The sequence below is a fragment of the Lutra lutra genome, chromosome 18 (assembly GCF_902655055.1).
Source record: "Lutra lutra chromosome 18, mLutLut1.2, whole genome shotgun sequence".
Taxonomy (NCBI): domain Eukaryota; kingdom Metazoa; phylum Chordata; class Mammalia; order Carnivora; family Mustelidae; genus Lutra; species Lutra lutra.
Window position 1 is genome coordinate 25,818,984 of NC_062295.1, and position 17,421 is coordinate 25,836,404.

The 17,421-nt window shown below is 52.4% G+C and overlaps 1 protein-coding gene across 1 annotated transcript in view; it reads left to right on the plus strand.

The window, feature by feature from the left end:
- Window positions 1–16,268: 16,268 nt before the first annotated feature.
- CALN1 (calneuron 1) overlaps window positions 16,269–17,421 on the plus strand; it is a 500,110-nt gene continuing 498,957 nt past the window's right edge. Inside the window, exon 1 of the mRNA XM_047714580.1 lies at window positions 16,269–16,352. The gene's annotated coding sequence lies outside the window, so the exon portion shown is untranslated. The remainder of the gene's footprint in view (window positions 16,353–17,421) is intronic.

Below are 17,421 nucleotides of genomic sequence, written 5' to 3' on the forward strand. Positions count from 1 at the left end.
GATGCAAATCTGTTGAAGGCAGGACTCAAGCCAACAGCTGGACAGCAACCAGGGACTTGGGCAGCAGGACCTGCCACTTGTGCGAGGATTAATGAGGGTTTTCAGGCTGCAGGGACCTACATTCCAGTGAAAAACTGGAAACAGGGCAAAAGGTCCCTCTTTCATGTCTGGCCAACGGGTTGGGGGCAGGTCAGAGCAGGAAGACTGCGATTTGAGAGCATGTGGAGTCAGGGGGCTCAATCCCAAATACTCCAGATACTGTACCTGAGATGAACAAGATCTGCCCACATTGTCTCATTCGTCCATTCATCCGTTCAATAAGGATGTAGCGTCTAGTAAATGCCGGGCTCAGATGGCAAGTGGGAAGGCTTCTGTGACGATGGTTGATAGGGGTGGGGAAGGCAGCACGGTCATGTCCTGTTTTGTCTTTCTCTTGGCTCATTTCTCTTGCCTTCATTGTGGTAGGATTGGGAGAATAGCAGTATTATGTTTACCAAGACTCTACAGGGCTTTGCTAGGACACCCCAAGCAGTGGACAACGGTCATTCTTGTTAACACTCAGCTCTTTTGACCACCCCACTGTGTTGGGGGGATTCCCCACAGGATGAGTCGGCGCCTCCCCAACATAACGCTTGGAACAAGCTTCCCCAGACACCCTTGCAGCCGGGAGGCAGGCAGGCGACTAAGGCTTTGCCAGTCACATGCTCCCTGGACAACCACGCTTTGGAAGCAAGTGACCCACAAAGGCAGGGGACCGTGTGGACTCCACGTTGGCAAAGGAGATGCAGAGCCACTCAGCCTTTAGGAAGGGTGCAGGCGCAGCCTACGCCCCGTGAGGAGCTGGGCATGTGTCCTCGTGGAGGCTGGGGAATGACCACCTGCTGGTTGCTCGCGGCCCTTCTGCAGCACTCGGCCCAGGCCAGGCCAGTCGCCTGCAGCCCTGAAGTCTCCAGGCTCTCAATGGGCTCCCTCTCCAAAGCAGAGTCCAATTAGACACATCTGTCTCCACTTAGGGATTTACCTGAACATCCAGAGATGTTTCACATAAAAGAAATTCTGGGGAGTAGTGAGAACACCATGTAGCTCTGTCTTGCCTGTGTCTTTAACCGACGTGTAGGATGCTTAATGATATTGGTTCCCTTTCATCAGGGAGAGAACAGTGATTGGTTATCATTGAAATAGACCCTCATTCTGGGAATGAATTCTCCTTCCCTGCTCACTAAGCTTCTGGCAACATTGCTTGTGGACTTACAGAAAGCTTTAGTCACTATTATGGTATCCCACATAACACTTTTTACAAATTAATTAATCAAGGAGCTCATTTACAGAAAAGAAAGTAAGGACATGTAAAAAAACTAATGTCTCTTCTATGCCTGGCCCGACTTAGGGTGTGTGTGCCTGTGACGGATTAAAAGCAGTCAAGGAACCTATCCTCCTTGCACACCCTTCTAGAGCAGGTATGTAAGATCAGATCTCGCAGTAGTCAGGATACTCCATGTTTCCACGGTCATTTCCCAGTTCCATGCTGTGCTATTTTTTGAGCAGAATCTCTGGGCCAAATGCTTTATGTGCATTATGGCACATATCCAGTTCTCATAACAGCCCATTTTCCACATGAGAAAACCAAGGGCCAGAGAGGACAAGTTGCCCAACACCACATAACTAATAACTTCAGAGTTGGGCTTGAAACCCATTCATGCCCATATTCTTTTTGCTACATTATGTTCTTCCTTTTTAATGTGGAACGAAAGGGGGAGATTTTGTTTATTTGTCCATTTATTTACTGAGGTACAGTTGACATGCAGTGTTACATTAATTTCGAGTGTGCAACACAACGATTTGACAAGTCTATACAATATGCTATGTTCACAAGTGTAGCTACCATCTGTGACCGACCATACAATGGTAGCACAATATCATCGAGTGTACTCTCTATGCTGTGTCTTTTATCCCTGTTATTTATTCATTCCATATCTGAAAGCCCATAACTCCCACTCCCCTTCTCCATCTTGCCCATCCTCCCCCTGAAGGGGAAAATTTTTACAGTGTTTCTCATGACCCTCCCTCTTCCCTCTCTCTACTTCTACCCTGACTTCAGAATTAGCCCCATATTCCAGAGTTTCAAACGACATTTGAGAATAAGGGGTTGCTTATGAGTTAACCAGTTAGGAAAAGGAATACTGATTCAGGTCACCTCCTCTTGACTGAGTTAAGACAAGATTAAGGAAACAGATTTTGTAGTGTATTATGAAGCTACAGTCATCAAAGCAGTGTGGTATTGGGACAGGATAGGTAGCTGTATCAATAGGATAGAATAGAGGACCTAGAAATAAACCCATGCATCTATGGCCAATGTATTTTGAAAAGGATGTCAAGATCATTCAGTGGGAAAAGAACAGTCTTTTCAACAAATTGTGCTGGGATAATCAGAAATTTACTTAAAAAAGAATGAGGTTGGACCCCTTCCTCACACCATACACAAAAATTAACTCAAAATGGTTCAAAGACTTAAGTGTAAGAACTAAAACCAGGGGCACCTGGGTAGTGCAGTCAATTAAGCATCTGACTCTTGGTTTTGGCTCAGGTCATGATCTCTGGGTTGTGAGATGGAGCCCCACGTTGGGGTCCTCACTCAACGCAGAGTCTGCTTAAGACTCTTTCTCCCTCCGTTCTTCCCCACTGTGTGCGTGCACATGCTCTCTCTTTCAAATAAATAAATAAATCTTTAAAAAAAAAACCCCAGAACTAAAACCATAAGACTCAGAAGAAAACATAAGGGGCAAATATTCATGACCTCAGATTTGGCAATGAAGTTTTAGATATGACACTGAAAGTACAGGCAACAAAAGCAAAACATAAATTGTACTTCATCAAAATTTTCATGATGAGCATTGGGTGATATATAGAATTATACCCCTGAAACCAGTATAATACTGTATGTTAACGATACTGAAATAAAGATAAAAAACTTAATTAAAAATGTGCTCCAGATCTTAAAAAAAAAAGAATATTATCAAATAAATGAAAAGACAACCTACAAAATGGGAGAAAATACTCGCATATCATATGTCTGATCAGGGTCTTGTATCTAGAATACACAAAGAACTCTTACAACTCAACAACAAAAACACAACCTAGTTTAAAAACGGTAAAGAGATCTGAATAGACATTTCTCCAAAGAAGATATATAAATGGCCAACAGACACATGAAAAGTGTTCAACATCATTAGTCATTAAAGAAATGCAAGTCAAAAGCCTAATGAGATAGCTCTTCACAGCTACAAAGTGGTTATTATGGAGGAAAAAAAGATGTTTTGGAGAGAATGTGCAGATACTGGAACTCTACATATTGCTGGTAGGAATATAAAATGGTTCAACAGCTGTGAAAAACATATCAAACATATGTTTAAATTAGGTTAAACCTACAACTACTGCATGACCACTCTTAGATCTGTATCCCAAAGAACGGAGAACGAGTGTGCAAATATTTACTGCGGTGCTATTCGCAAGAGCCAAAAGGTAGATACGACCCAAATGTCCATCAACAAGAGGCAAACAAATTTTGGTGCATATATACAATGGAATATTATTTGATCATAAAAAGGAATGAGGGTCCGAATACGTGCGACAATGTGAATGAACCTAGAAAACAGTCTGGTGAGTGAAGGAAACCAGACCCAGAGTGTCACATACTGTATGACAACATTTAAGTGAAGTATCCAGAGTAGACACGTCTACAGAGACAGAGCAGACTGTGCTGTTCAGGTGCCGGGAGCAGAGGGGACGAAATACCAGTGCTCCGCAGGCGCAGGGTTTCCTTCTGGGACGACGACATTATTGCACAGCCAGGTGGAGGCGGTACTCGAGCAGCATCGTGGATGTGTTCAATGCCACTGCAGTGTTCACTTTACAATGATTTGTTTTCTGTTACGTGAATTTCACCTCAATAAAAATGATGTTTTCTGAAAAGCCCAGAGAGAGACAAGAGTCGGTGGCACAGCGGCGGACTCTGCCCGGGGGTGTTGCTGGGTGGGGGTCCCGCCCCGATCTCGGCCACAAGTTCATCATCGAGTGGGGGACTACAGTGAGGGACACACTCCCGTCCCAGCCGGGGCAGGGGTATGCAGCGGCCCTGGGGGTGGCGGGCAGCCTGCTGCTGTCACGGCTCCTTGGGAGTTAATGTGATGCTCTGGGGTTGCTACCAGGCTCTCTCCAGCTCCTCCTCCACCTGCTGGCCGCGCCGGAGAGGCCTGGCCGGGCTCCAGGATGCTCGCAGCCTCTCCCGCCCGCAGTCTGAGCCGGCAGCCTAGCCCGTGTCTGGCACGACCTCGGCGGGCTCCAAGGGGCCAGGCCAGGCCGGCTCCGGGGCGCGGCTGCCGGCTGTGTGGACGCCGCCAACCCATCTCCTCACCCCAGCTCACGGCGCTGGGACCGCTCAGGCAGCCCCGGGGAAAGGATTGGGGACCGCCTCCGGGAACACAGGTAAGCGCGAGGGGCTGTCAGCTGTGGGGCCCCACGAGGGGAAGAGACAGGCTTGGACACACGGAGTTGTGTGTGACTCTGCACGGGCGTCCTTGTCTGGGACTCACGGCAAGGCTCGCAGCTGTTCTCCAGCGTTAGGGGGTGGGGTGAGGTATTTTGGGGACATGCTTCTGGCTAACTTCTCCTTGATCGTCCGAGCCCGACGCAGATATCACCTTCTCCAGAAAGCCTTCCTAAGCCCTAAGGTGCCCTTTCTCCGTGTCCCCAAAGCACACAGGCACCTCCATATAGCACTTTCTGTACCCCAGTGTAGATGCCTGATGACCTCTCGCCCCCTTCCCCAATGGACTGTGGGCTCCCTGGGGGCTGGATGTCCTCCTCCGGATGTCGCCTACCTCCCTGTCAGGGACCCTAGAGGTATCTTAGGTGCCCGCGGTTGACTGGGGAGGGAGGGCTAAGCTTCTCTCTTCCTTTGCCAGGCAAGTGCCTGTTCACGCGTGTACACACGTGTACGACTCACACGTGACCCCACGGAAAGTTCAGTGTGTGCTTCAGTCCAGGTCCGTGTGACGGAATCTAGACTATGCGGAACGGCCATGGTAATGCATTGGGGGACAGCCACTGTGGCTTCAAACTAAGTAGCTCAAACTCTTGCCTCATACCAAGAGTGGGGCTTCCCTGTCCAGACCTGTAGGGTGTTGGCCCCCACATGGAGATCCTCTTGGTTGACAGATCTCTCGCTTAGACCTGTTTTTTTTTAGATGTTCATTCGCTTCATTTTGTTTTCTTCCTTTCCTGGGCTAGGACAAGTCCCTTGGGTGGGGTGTCCCCGCTCGTCATTATATTAAAGTCTCCATTCATTTTACTGGGCTCAGAGTGAGGGGGAGACTTCGATCCTAGAAGTCAGAGGAGAAAAGAGAGGGGACCATTCTCTGCGCAGGAAACTTGGTTTGTTTGTTTGGTTTTTTTTCTTTTCCTCTAATGATCATCCCAAACTACTTTAAACAACAAATCAGTCATACTGCAAGTGTTTTAGACTCCAGTGATCTACATACAAGAGTCATGTCTTCCTGCTAGCATAATTTTTGGATTCTGTTATGCTGGAAGAGTGTCTGTCTCTTTCCCGACCTTGACTGTGACATTACAAAACCTTCTTCTATTGGTTTGGCCTTGGAGAGGTCTGTTTTCAATTCCCACTTCTCACTCCCCTAGCAGCAATTAAGGGTGAGAGTGTGTGGAAATATGTTAATCTTGGTGCAAATAGGCACAACCCAGGTCTTAAAACTCAAATGTACGGTTAGGGGGTGTCCAGGCCACTAGCAAACACAGGAAGTCACTGCGCCAGCCTTCCAGAGGGACCGGTGAGACACAGCCCCTGGGCTCAAAAGCACAGAGTCCAGTTTGTTTTGGGAAGCAGAGAAGTCTCTGGGAACTTACAAGATAGTGCGATAAGCCTAGGTGGGAAGCGCAGGATGTTCGAGGGCACAGAGAATGGGATCCTAACCTTGTGCACGACAGAAGACTTCCTGGATGAGGTGATGTCTGATTTCAGCCACAAAGAACAAATAAAATTTACCCAGGAACAGGTCCATCAGCACCCTGATTCTCCAAATCCTCTCCTCTTTCTGAAGGTCTGGGAACACCGGAGAGAGGCATCTGAGATGTCCTTCTGTGGTTTGTCCAGGACATTCGGGTTCTGGAGCCTGGACTCCAACGCATTAGCTGGATCGGGAGTACGTGTAGACACACTCCTGGGTCCCTGGGCAGCTGTGGAGACATCAAGAGGGACAGGCAGTTCTCAGAAACCCTCAGGGGCTGACATCTGTCGTACCATTCCTGATTGCTGTCTAGGCGATTCTCCGGGATGGGTCCCCGTTTGGGATATAGGACACTGGTGGTTTCTGTTTTTAGCCTTTGCTATGTGATGACTTCTATTTCAAGGACTAAAATTTAGGAATCCAAGGGGATTCATAAGCCTAACAGTGCCTGTTCTTCCCGTGGCGGAAGAAGGGAGCTGGGGACATTGCTCCAAGTTTACTGGAACGGTGACTTCCCAAAGCTGGAGCTGTTCGGGCTACAGTGTTACCTGGGGCAGCTTCAGTCAGAGAGTCTGGGGTGGGCTTGTCCAACGAGCAACCTCGGATGGGCTTAGAAATGTAAAGAAAGGGGGCATCCAGGGGGCTCAGTCAGTTAAGCGTCTGCCTTCAGCTCAGGTCATGATCCCGGGGTCCTGGGGTTGAGCCCCGTGTTGAGCTCCCTGCTCAGCGTGGAGCCTCCTTCTCCCTCCGCCCCTCCCCCTGCTTGTGCTCTCTCTCAAATATGTAAATAGAATCTTTGAAAAAGTATGAAAAAAAGAAAGAAATGGTAAGAAAAGTTTAGCTGCAGAGGCTGGTCGCATGGAACAGGGCAAGAGGAAAGGGGCAGGAGCACGCAGGATTAGCATGAGTGACTGGGCCAGCAACGGGGCGCCCAGGGGCTGGATATGCCACCACTACAATATGCATTCGAGGGAGGGATTGTACCGGCCTCATCCCCTTCCTTTCCCTCTGCCTCCTCTCCCTCTGCCTCCTCCTTCTCATATTATTACTACTGTTGTGGGAGCTGTGGTCCAGGTGGGCTGGGAGATGATAATATGCAAAATAGGAACAGGTTTGGGCGCCTGAGTGGCTCAGTGGGCTAAAGCCTCTGCCTTCGGATCAGGTCATGATCTCAGGGTCCTGGGATCGAGTCCCACATCGGGCTCTCTGCTCAGCGGGGAGTCTGCTTCCCCCTCCCCCTCTGTCTGCCTCTCTGCCTCCTTGTGCTCTCTCTCACTCTGTCAAATAAATAAAGAAAATCTTTTAAAAAAATAGGAACAGGTTTTCTTTTTTTTGCAAAGTAATATTAGTCCTACTTTCTCCTGGCGTTTAGATGTGTCCCTGAGTCCCGCCGCATACAGGACCCAATAAAGAGACGCCTACATATTTATGGTTCTACCTAATGTAACAGAACTTCACATCCCTGTTTTTCTATACTTCAGCTTGTTCATACTTCCAGTGTCCCATCCCCTGGCCCCTCGGGGTGGTAAGGAGACCATATGAACATTTACCCGTTCTGCACAAGCTACGCAGGGGTGGAGGGGAGCTGGGGGACGGTTTGCTGTAACCGACAGCGAGGTAGGGACTCATAAGAGACGAGCTCCCTCTCACTCCCAACCAATTCCAGTTCTGCCATCACACATCCCTCCGTGTGTTCCCTCTAGGCTTGTGGTGACCTCTTCCCTCCCCCTCTGAGCTGTCCTTGGATTCGTGGAAGTTTCTGAGTCCCTGGAAGAGATGGAGGTTGGCGCCATGATGATCTTTACCTTTTAAAATGTGCAAGTTCTCTAACCCGAGAAGAAAGGAGGGGGTCTGTGTCCGCCTCCGAGGACAGCCTGCCCAGGTTGAACCCCTGTGGTCCAGCCTCTGCCCAGCTGGGTCCTCCGGGAGAGGCTCAGACCCAGTAACCTCAGCGTATTAAGAAGCGGGCGGTGGGGAGGGAGATTCTGCCAGGCTCCTGCTGGCAGTGAACGGGAATAAAACGGCAGTGACCCCCAGATGGTGTCATTTGGAGAGGCGACTTCTCCGTGCTTTCTTTCGATGATGAGTATGTATTAATTGTGCAGAAGCTGCATGGAAATGAGCAAGGACTCCAGCCAGGAAAACGCAAATCCGGTCCAACTTCCTTGTGGACCATAATTGGCCTGGAGGAAAAGAACCGGGCGGGGGTCTTCGGTTGGGGGAAGGGAGTGGCTGCTCTGGGCATTCTGGCAGCTCGCAACTCATTTTCCACTCGAGCTTCCTTGCAAGACTCCCATCTCTTGGCCAGAAAGGACCAGGGTGCAGGGCTGGCTGGTGGCCATTCGCACACCCCTGACAGGGCTGCCCTTTGCCCAGTCCCCACTGTTTGACGGTAGAACCCTCTCCACAGCGGGTTTTCTGTGTTGGGAACTGGAACACGGGGACTGTGGACCTCACTCTGCTTTGCTTCTTCCGGCCTCAGTTTATGTCTGTATATACAGGCTTGTCTGGCTGATTCCTTTTCTTAGAAGCCAGTGGTTTTATTGTTGAGTTTGGCATCTCCCTCGGCTGTGAGATAAGGAGAGGAAGTTGGGCCTTTGAGCGTCAGTAGATGGCCTTGCCAAGTGACAGCAGTGTGATTTAAGGAAATGACACTGCCGCTCACAATATGCATTATCAGAACACCCTGCTGGGACTGCTGTCTTCCGAGAGGCTCAGATGGTGTGGCCAGCCGTGCTAGCACCCAAGGTCAGGTGGATGGAGCAAGGCCATCCATCAAGCTGCCTGTGAGCCGCTCATTACCTCCAGGAAATTCACCCGGGGATGCCCCCTGACGCCCCCGCGCTGCTGCATTAGCATGTGAGCAGCGTTGGGACCCAACGTCTGCTGAGGCTACACCGTTGTCAGAACTTAGAGAGGATCTTGTGGCCCAGAGCTCCCCAGGCCCTGGGAAGAGATTTCACGAACAATGTGTTTATCTGTCAGTCCAGTTCTTGCTTTGACTCTGTCATGTTCTCTCATAAGGTATCCTGGGGCACGAGAGGGCCGTGCTCGCTGCCTAGGAAGTGGGATCGACAGAAGGAAGGAGGAAGGCAAGGAAACTGGGGAGAGAGGGATCCAGGATGGTTGGAGAGAACGAATCAGGGAGCACGTGTTTGTTCCTGCCATTACTGCTGTTTGCAGGTCCTCCGAACCCTTGACCTTCAGGGCCACAGAGCAAAACTCAGATTCATGGGGGATTGAGGAAGGCAAAGCTCTGTGCCCAGCCATCGGGGAGGGGAGGGGCGTGGAGCAACACCTGTACCAAATCCGCATCCGCCAGGTAACTGTGACAGTGGAGGCGTAAGAGGACCGGGCGTAAGAGCTGATCACCGAGCTTCACGGGGCCCACCGGGGACAGTGACCAACACCTTAGATCTGTGCAATGGATCCCATGTGTTCACAAAAGTCTCACGGGGCAGTAAGCGTGGGAATTTTCATCTCTGCTTAACCAGTCAGAATGGGACGGGCATCTTTTCCCTCTAAGTCTGTGCTGTGACTTTGGTGCTTTTATAAGCTGGTGGCTCCAAATCTTGGGCCCCCATACTCCATCTTCATGGAAACGAATTACCTTTCCTTCAACTGTGGACCCTCTGCCTTTCCTGTGATCTCATAACTCATGGGCAAGACGAGAGAAGTGGTTGCCTTGGGGAGGCCTTTTGTTCCAGCATTTGGGTTGTGTAGTCTGAGTCTGTGGACAGGGTCACATGACACAACTCTAGACAAGTTGACTAATGTGAGAAAAGTAAGAAAATTAAGAAATCATTACTTGTGTATTATTCTAATGAACAAGATGACTATTTACTTCCTGAACAGACTTTCCCATGAGTGGCTACAGATTGTTGACATTTTAATAGAACTTTGCAGGTGTGAGTTCTACAAATTCTACTTATTGATGTGGAAGTGTATGTTCCCGTTCATTGGAACTAGAGCTTGTTGTGGGATCACCATGTACCAAGCGCTAAGGATAGGGAGGCAAAGAACACCTGTTGTTACTGTTTTGGAGTGGGACACAATCATGTAGGAGGAAAATACTGTACAGTATGGTGATTGCTACTATAAAGGGAGGTAGGTACCTTTGCTGCCTGGGGAAGGGTAGATAGAGGGGGCAAAGGGAGTTCTTGTAGAAGGTTTCCCAGAGAATGTAACATCTGAGTAGGGCCTTGACGGATAAGTAGGAGTTCACTAAGGCAGCAAGGAAGGACATTCGAGGCTGGAGGAACAGCATGTGCTAAGGCCCAGAGATGTGTAGGGATGGCCTCTTATGGGAGTTGCAAGTGCCTTCATGTGGCTGTAGCCGACAGGAATTCGGAGGAGAGCTGGAAGGAGATGAGAGTTGGCAAAAAGAACACTGATGTCAGCAGCTTCGGAAGGACCTTCCATTTTTTAAATTTTTTTAAGATTGTATTTGTTGAGAGAGAGAGAGAAGGGGCAGGGACAGAGGGAGAGAGAGAAAGAGAGTCTCAAGCAGACTCTGTGTTGAGCGTGAAGCCTGACATGGGGCTCAATCTCATGACCCTGAGATCATGACGGGGGCCAAAAACAAGAGTCGGATACTCACCTGACTGAGCCATGCAGGCGCCCATCCACAGGACCTGTCAGGTCGGTTAAGGAGTCAGATTTTATCCCAAGCACCGTGGGGAAACAAATGTTTTCTAGAAAGCTTACTTTTATTGTGCTCCCACTGTAAACCCATGTCCAATTTCTCTTCGTTGCTTGTTTGGATTATACAACAGATGCCTTAGAGAGTCCATATTGAGGAAGGATATTTCATAAGGGGCCTCCCTCACTAGGTCCCAGTCCAGCCCAGCCCTGAAGAGCTTCCTTTCTCCCCGACCATGAAGTCCCAAGCCTTGTGAGTGTGCCCTGCTGACCTCCCCATCTGACCATGAACCGGTGTCCCCGTGAGCAATGTCGAGCTGGCTTTCTTCCATTCCCCAGCCTTGCCTGGTTCCCGGTGCCCTAGAGCCCGGTCTTTTGGGAATAATGTCTCCCCATCACGTCATCAACACCTACTGAGTTTCCAGGTCCTAACTTCACCACCAGCCTCAAGAGCCTTCTCCAGTTCCCCAGAGTAAGTGAGTCCTAGGGTGGGCACTGGTGTAGCACTGGGTGTGCATTTCTTATTTGCCCCCATTCTCTTTTGCAATTGTTTCATAGTTGTCTTCCTTCAACCTCCTGAGCTCCCCAAGGGCCGGGCTTTACCTCTGATGCCAGCAGGACACTGGACACTATGGATAGATGGAAGTGGGGCGCTTCACTTAGAAATTTCTTGTAGGAGACCAGAAGAGATTGCAAACGGCTTCCGTGAAGCCAGTGGTAGTAGGACTGGGGTGCGGGGGGTGGTCTGTGAGGATCGTGCACACTGGGTTGGGCTTGACATGGGTCCTGGGAGGACAGAAAGAGGTCAAGATGATGTGAGGGAACGCAAGTGACATTTGCTGCTTTGCCTCACATCCGTATCCCTGTTCCCTGTGGAAGAGGGGATGTTTTTGCTCTCTGCAATGCTGCCTTTTTGCTCTACAGCAGACTTCCCAAAGGAAGAAGCCTTGGTGATCTCCGTTCTGGGCCTGGGCACTGCATTAATGAGCCCTTCTGGCCCCTGTGCTCAAAGAGATCATGCCACACAGGGTCACGCTGTCGCTCTTCTCATGTTTTGGCAGACAGTCCACCTGGACAGACCGTTGCTTAGAGCAGGCCTTGCCAGCCCCGTGGGGACCACTTCTTTCTGCCACCCCTTACTGTCTGAGTCTGGGTGGCGATCAGACCATGATTTGCTCTCGGGCCTCGACATCATGTGTTCGGTGTGGAGGAGAAGACCCCAGTTCCTCCCTCGGAACTCCTGAACTGGGGCACTGGTCCATGCTCTGCCCAGGGGTCTTTTGTTCTCAGGAGGCTGTCCTCAGACCATAGACACCCCACCCAAGAGGATGAAATGGAGATGAATGAAGGTCCTCCACATCCCTAACAGCCTACACCGCGCAGGTTCCAAAATATTAGTGAAACATGCTACCATTTACCCAACATGCTAAAAACCAAGCAGAATGGAATGTATGAGTTACCCAGAGGCCTTCCTGCTGGGCGGGCCCTCCGTTCCGTCTTCTCCCCGTTAACTTCCTAAGTTGGCCTTCAGATTCTTTTGTTTTGAATTTGGCAGATCTAAAATTAGACCAGGAGTATTTTTCCTTTCTGATATGTAAAAATTGGTGTAATAAATGACAACTATGTAATCTGAGGTTCCGACCTGCGGAATGATCTTAATACTTAGTTCTCTCCTGTAATTTCTCTCAATCCATAAAAGTTAACATTCCCATTCTCCAATGCATCGTCATAAGATCAGAGGATGACTTGATCATGACTATCAGAACGCTCGAATTTGGGATCTCCAAGGAAAATTCTTGTCCAGCGAGGAAAACAAAACCGCACTCGACATTTCAGACAGATGGCATTCAGTACACAGGGCCGGTTTATACAGGAACGAGAAAGCAGAAATAACCCCAAGAGTTAGTAATCGTAAGAGCAGCTTCCGTCCCTCGGGCGAGGGGAACGAGAGAGGACAGGTGGTCTCACCTGGGTGAGGAGGGGCCCGAGGGAGCTGGTGCTCAGATCCCCGCGGGACGTGTCAACCCAGCAGGACTGTCATGGCTGAGGAGACCCAGGGTGGGGGAGGAGCGTGGCACAGCTGGCCGTCTGACCACTGAGGGTCGTGGCCCAGCAGCTACCGGCCACCTCTTTAAGGTGGGGAGAGCTGGTGCTGTGCCTCGAAGGACCAGTGAGGCTGGTCCCAGCCATACCAGAGCAGAGTGGGGTTAAGACTCATCCCTCTGTGGTTTGCTCCTTCCTGGCCTCCCCATCTTCTTGGAGTCCTTCTTTGGCTGAACTGACAAGAAAGCCAGTGGGCAGGGGTGCCTGGGGAGAGTGGTCTGGAGAACTGGGCCCCAGCATCGCAGGGTGTCCTGGGCAGGGGGGGCAAAGCTGAGCACCTGCAGGGACTAGCTGGAACCAGGGAAGCAGATTTGTCAACAGGCCAATTTCCAGGCTCCCCAAAATCACTCCTGCCATCTACAGAGATTGGGCCTCCAGGGTTGTGTTCTGATAAGCTTATCGTGCAGAAGTCTGATAAAGCTGAGCTCCCGCTGGTGGCGCGAGGAGCGGGGGCATTCCCGTCCGCCCGTCACTCACGGAGAAGAGGCCGTCATTGAGGCCAAAAGGGTGCTCATGGCAGAGCTTAGATAGGACGGGAGGGAGACCCTGTGTCTCTCTGGGACGTAGTCTCTTCAGTTTGGACTTTAAGAGGTCAGGGTCATCTTGAGGGTACGTCCCGGTGGTGGAGGCCGCAGGCGACCTTACCTCTCTTGCTCAGTCGGGGGCCTCCCCACGGAGCTGAGTAAGCCATTGCCTCTGCCAGGGGACCCAGCTTCCTGTTAAATCTTGGGGCTCACGGGTCTGTGCTCTGAGGAGCCGTGGAGAAAGTTGAGGAGAGGTTCGCACTGTGGCGCTCAGGGTGTGGCATCCCACGGGGTCCCATAAGGCCATCACGGTGGTTACTGTGGTTACGCGGGGATAGTCCTCGGACAGCTCCAAGAAACGGGTGTCGGGGCCGCAGCCCCTCCCCCATGGGAGCGTTCTCTTTATGGTCGGCCTCCAAACGGGGGGCTCGGCTTTGTTCCTGAAAACCGGGACAGAGACCCCGGGGGTCTGAGGGGCCGGCTGGGAAGAATAGGACTTGAACTTGCCCTTCCCCTTCAGATGTGTCCTTGTCCAGGGGTCCTTCTCGGGCCTCTCTAGGCTCCACAGACCCTCCTGGGAGACGCCTGTGCAGGGCTGGGGGCTGTGGGAACATTCTCGGTTCCAGGCCCCCATCTTCCAGCCCCAGCCCCGGCCCCGATCTGGCCAGTCCCCGAGGCTGCCGTCTTTAGAAGGCGAGCGGAGAGGCCATGGGCAAGGCTCCCTGGACGACGGGGACAGGCAGTCACACTGAACGGGTGTCTAAGGGGTGACCGCAGGTTCTCTGGGGACAGTTTTTATCGGTGGTGGGCAGGAGGCCTCGGGCACCTTGCGGTGGACGGAGTGAGCTGGCCAGGGGTGAGGAGGGCAGGGAGAGAGAGTTCGGCGGAGAGAGACCATCCGGTGGGTGGATTCAGCCCCAGGCTCAGCTGGAACAGGACGCGGCTCCGCTCTCTGACCTGCTCTGGGCCGCTGCGAGGCTCTCGTTCTAGGGGCAAAGTCCGGACCAGGGCGGGCGGACCTGACCCCCTGCAGCCCTCGCTGACACCAAGGCCCCTGGAGATGATTCTGCACAGCGTCTCTCCAGACATTTTTAGCACGTGCCCTCTGCAGGGGGCCGTCCCCGTCAGCCAAGATGTGGTTAAGCTTGCAGTTTGGATAAGGGAACATGTTTTCTAAAAGTGCCGCGAGCCCCTCCTCGCTGGCCGGCTCCGGGAAGAGCTTTGCTGGCTTTGGCACCGACATTTTACAAATGAGAAAACGCAGGCTCAGGAGGGGAGGGGGTCCCACGGGTGTTCGTAGCAGAGCCGGAAGGAATCTGAGGTTTCCCCCATGCCCAAGCTTGTTCCATCTGGGACACCCCCTTGGCACTCACTCCGAGGCAGAGCCCCGAGTCTGGGGAGACCCTGGCAGCTGGGTTTCCTCTGCGCGCCTCCTGGAGAGAGCGGTGTCGAGCAGCGCACAGGGACAACTGCATCGGCATCAGCGAGAGTCAGGGCTCCTGACGCCAAACGTCGGGCAGACTGGATGAGGATGAGACTCTGAGGTGTCACCCGAGGCGAGGCTTCTCAGGCAGACTGGCAGGAGCGTGAAGAAAGAGGTTGTGGGGACGGAGGTTCCCTAAGGGTGATGGTCTTGAATTGAAGCTCTCCCTGACTCAATCTCCGCTCTGGGAAAGGCAGCCAAGGAGGCTGGCCACTGTCCACAAGGGTTTGCTCTTCCCCTTCCTCCTCCACCGCCTTTCTCCAATCTCCTGGCCATGCTCTGGAGCAACAGTCACAACTATTTCTCTTGGTGTGCATACCTGTAAAATGCAGGTGTATGGTCAGAGAACTGGCTGGCTGCAGGCCATTGCCTTTGGTATCTGGGTATCCGGAAAGGGTGTGTGTGTGTGTGTAGGTATGTGTGTACATGGGCAGACGTGTGTGGGGGCGGACATGCATGTGCATGGGCAGGTGTGTGTGTGTGTGTGTGTGTGAATGGTGGCATGCATGTGTGCCTGGGTATGTGTGTATGTGTGTGCACAAGCAGACATGTATGTGCATGGGCAGACATGTGCATGCATGGGCCAACACACATATGCATGGGCAGGTGTGTGTGTGAATAGTGGCAGGCATGTGTGCATGGGTGTGTGTGTACATGGGTGGACATGCGTGTGCATGGGCAGGCATGTGTGTGTGCAGGTGTGCACGTGTGCATGGGCAGGCGTGTGTGTGTGTGCAGGTGTGCACGTGTGCATGGGCAGGCGTGTGTGTGTGCAGGTGTGCACGTGTGCATGGGCAGGCGTGTGTGTGTGCAGGTGTGCACGTGTGCATGGGCAGGCATGTGTGTGTGTGCAGGTGTTTACGTGTGCATGGGCAGGCGTGTGTGTGTGCAGGTGTGCACGTGTGCATGGGCAGGCGTGTGTGTGTGTGCAGGTGTGCACGTGTGCATGGGCAGGCGTGTGTGTGTGTGTGCAGGTGTGCACGTGTGCATGGGCAGGCGTGTGTGTGTGTGCAGTTTGCAGGACGGCTGTCACTGCACATCGCTGTCAGGAGAGGAGTACAAAGCAGAGCCCTCACTTCCCACTTTCCCCGACACTGTCCATCCCACTCCAGATCTGGAGAGGGTTCTCCTGCTGCCACCTGCACCCCGTGAATCCAGCCTCCCTCCCTGGTCCGAAGACAGTGGGTGGGCAGTGCCGAGGTCCACAACCCTGCGGCTTCGATTCAGACCCCGCGGCCCGAGCCCCCCAGATCGTGGGCTGTGCTGCCCCACCGTCGGCGCTGCGGTTCCTCGCCGGACCCAAAGGTCTGCAGGAAGCTGTTCTGGCCTCCCGAGCCGGGGCCAGAGCAGCAGCAGCGGCAGCAGGAAGAGCGACACCGGCACCCTCCGAATTGGGACTCTAGCCCTTTAAATCTGCTCAGTTACCAAAAAAACGAAGAGGCTTCAGACCCTGTTAATTAAAGCTCGCCTTGGCCCATCGCTCTGAGGAGCTGCCGTGCTCCGCTCCCTCCCGATGCCCTAGAGATTCTTCTCAGCTCCCAGCCATGGATCCAGGAGCGTCTCCCCCGAGACCAGCAGGAGGTACGGTCTGGGGCTTGTGGGCTGTGCATCAATCATCCCACGGACTGCCTGGCCCCCGTCTTCCCCTCTGTCCCTCTGCCTCCTCTCCAGTTTCCCAGCCTGAGTTCCGTGCAGACAAATCAAGTTTCCTTGGGGGTTTGGAGGGAGGGGAGGGGTGGGGAGGGCTGGGGGTCGCTCCCTGCCTGTCAGTTTCGGTCCGGCTTCACCGAGCTGCCAAAGTGGTTGGAAGAGCCGGGGAAGGTGTTTCTGCCAGCCTGGGCTCGTGCAGAGCCCTTTCCTCCTCGCTGGGTCCCTTCCCTCGGGGTGTCACGGAAAGGGCATAACCCTGAGTTGACTCACTTCTCAGATCAGTGACCGGCCACTGGGTTGGCCTGCCGATGGCCGTGCGGCGGCTCCCCCGTGACATTGGAAAACTCATTCCGTCCAACTTTCTTTCTGTAAAATTGTCCGAGCAGGAACCCCACGTTGGCACCTGTCCCCCGGTCTCCCCTTCCCTACCCTCATGCTGCCAGATGCGAAACGCTGGCTGTGGGACTTCAGGAATGGGTCACCCCTTCCCTGTGCCTTTTGAGGAAACTCACTTCCAGCTGAGCCTAAGGTTCTGTGGCAAAGAGTTGTTTTTGTTCAGGAATCAGCTGGAGGCTGACAGAGAGGGGGAGGAGATTTATCCCCTTTTACACTGCATTTTGTAAATTGTACTCGGGCCTGAGGAACATCTATCTGCAAATCCTTCATTGATTTGTTCTCGCTCCCACATCTTCCTTCGGGGTGAGATGCTCGTCTTGAGTCATACCCGAAGGAGAGGTTTCCTCTCAGTCAGCTTGACACGACTTCACAGATGTCCCTGAGAGCCAGGCCCTGGCAGAGGGAGCCATTTTCACTGTCCTGAGCTAGAGTCCCCAGAGCATGAGTTCATGGGTGCTGGGGATGGGGAGGGGGCGGGGGGACCACCCCCACCCAGGAAAGTAGCTTAGGAGAGAAAAAGCACTTTTATTGATTTTTTTTCCCCAGGGGCTTTAAGACATCCCAGATGATTAACACCACTTCTCCAGTCGAGAAGGATCTGAGC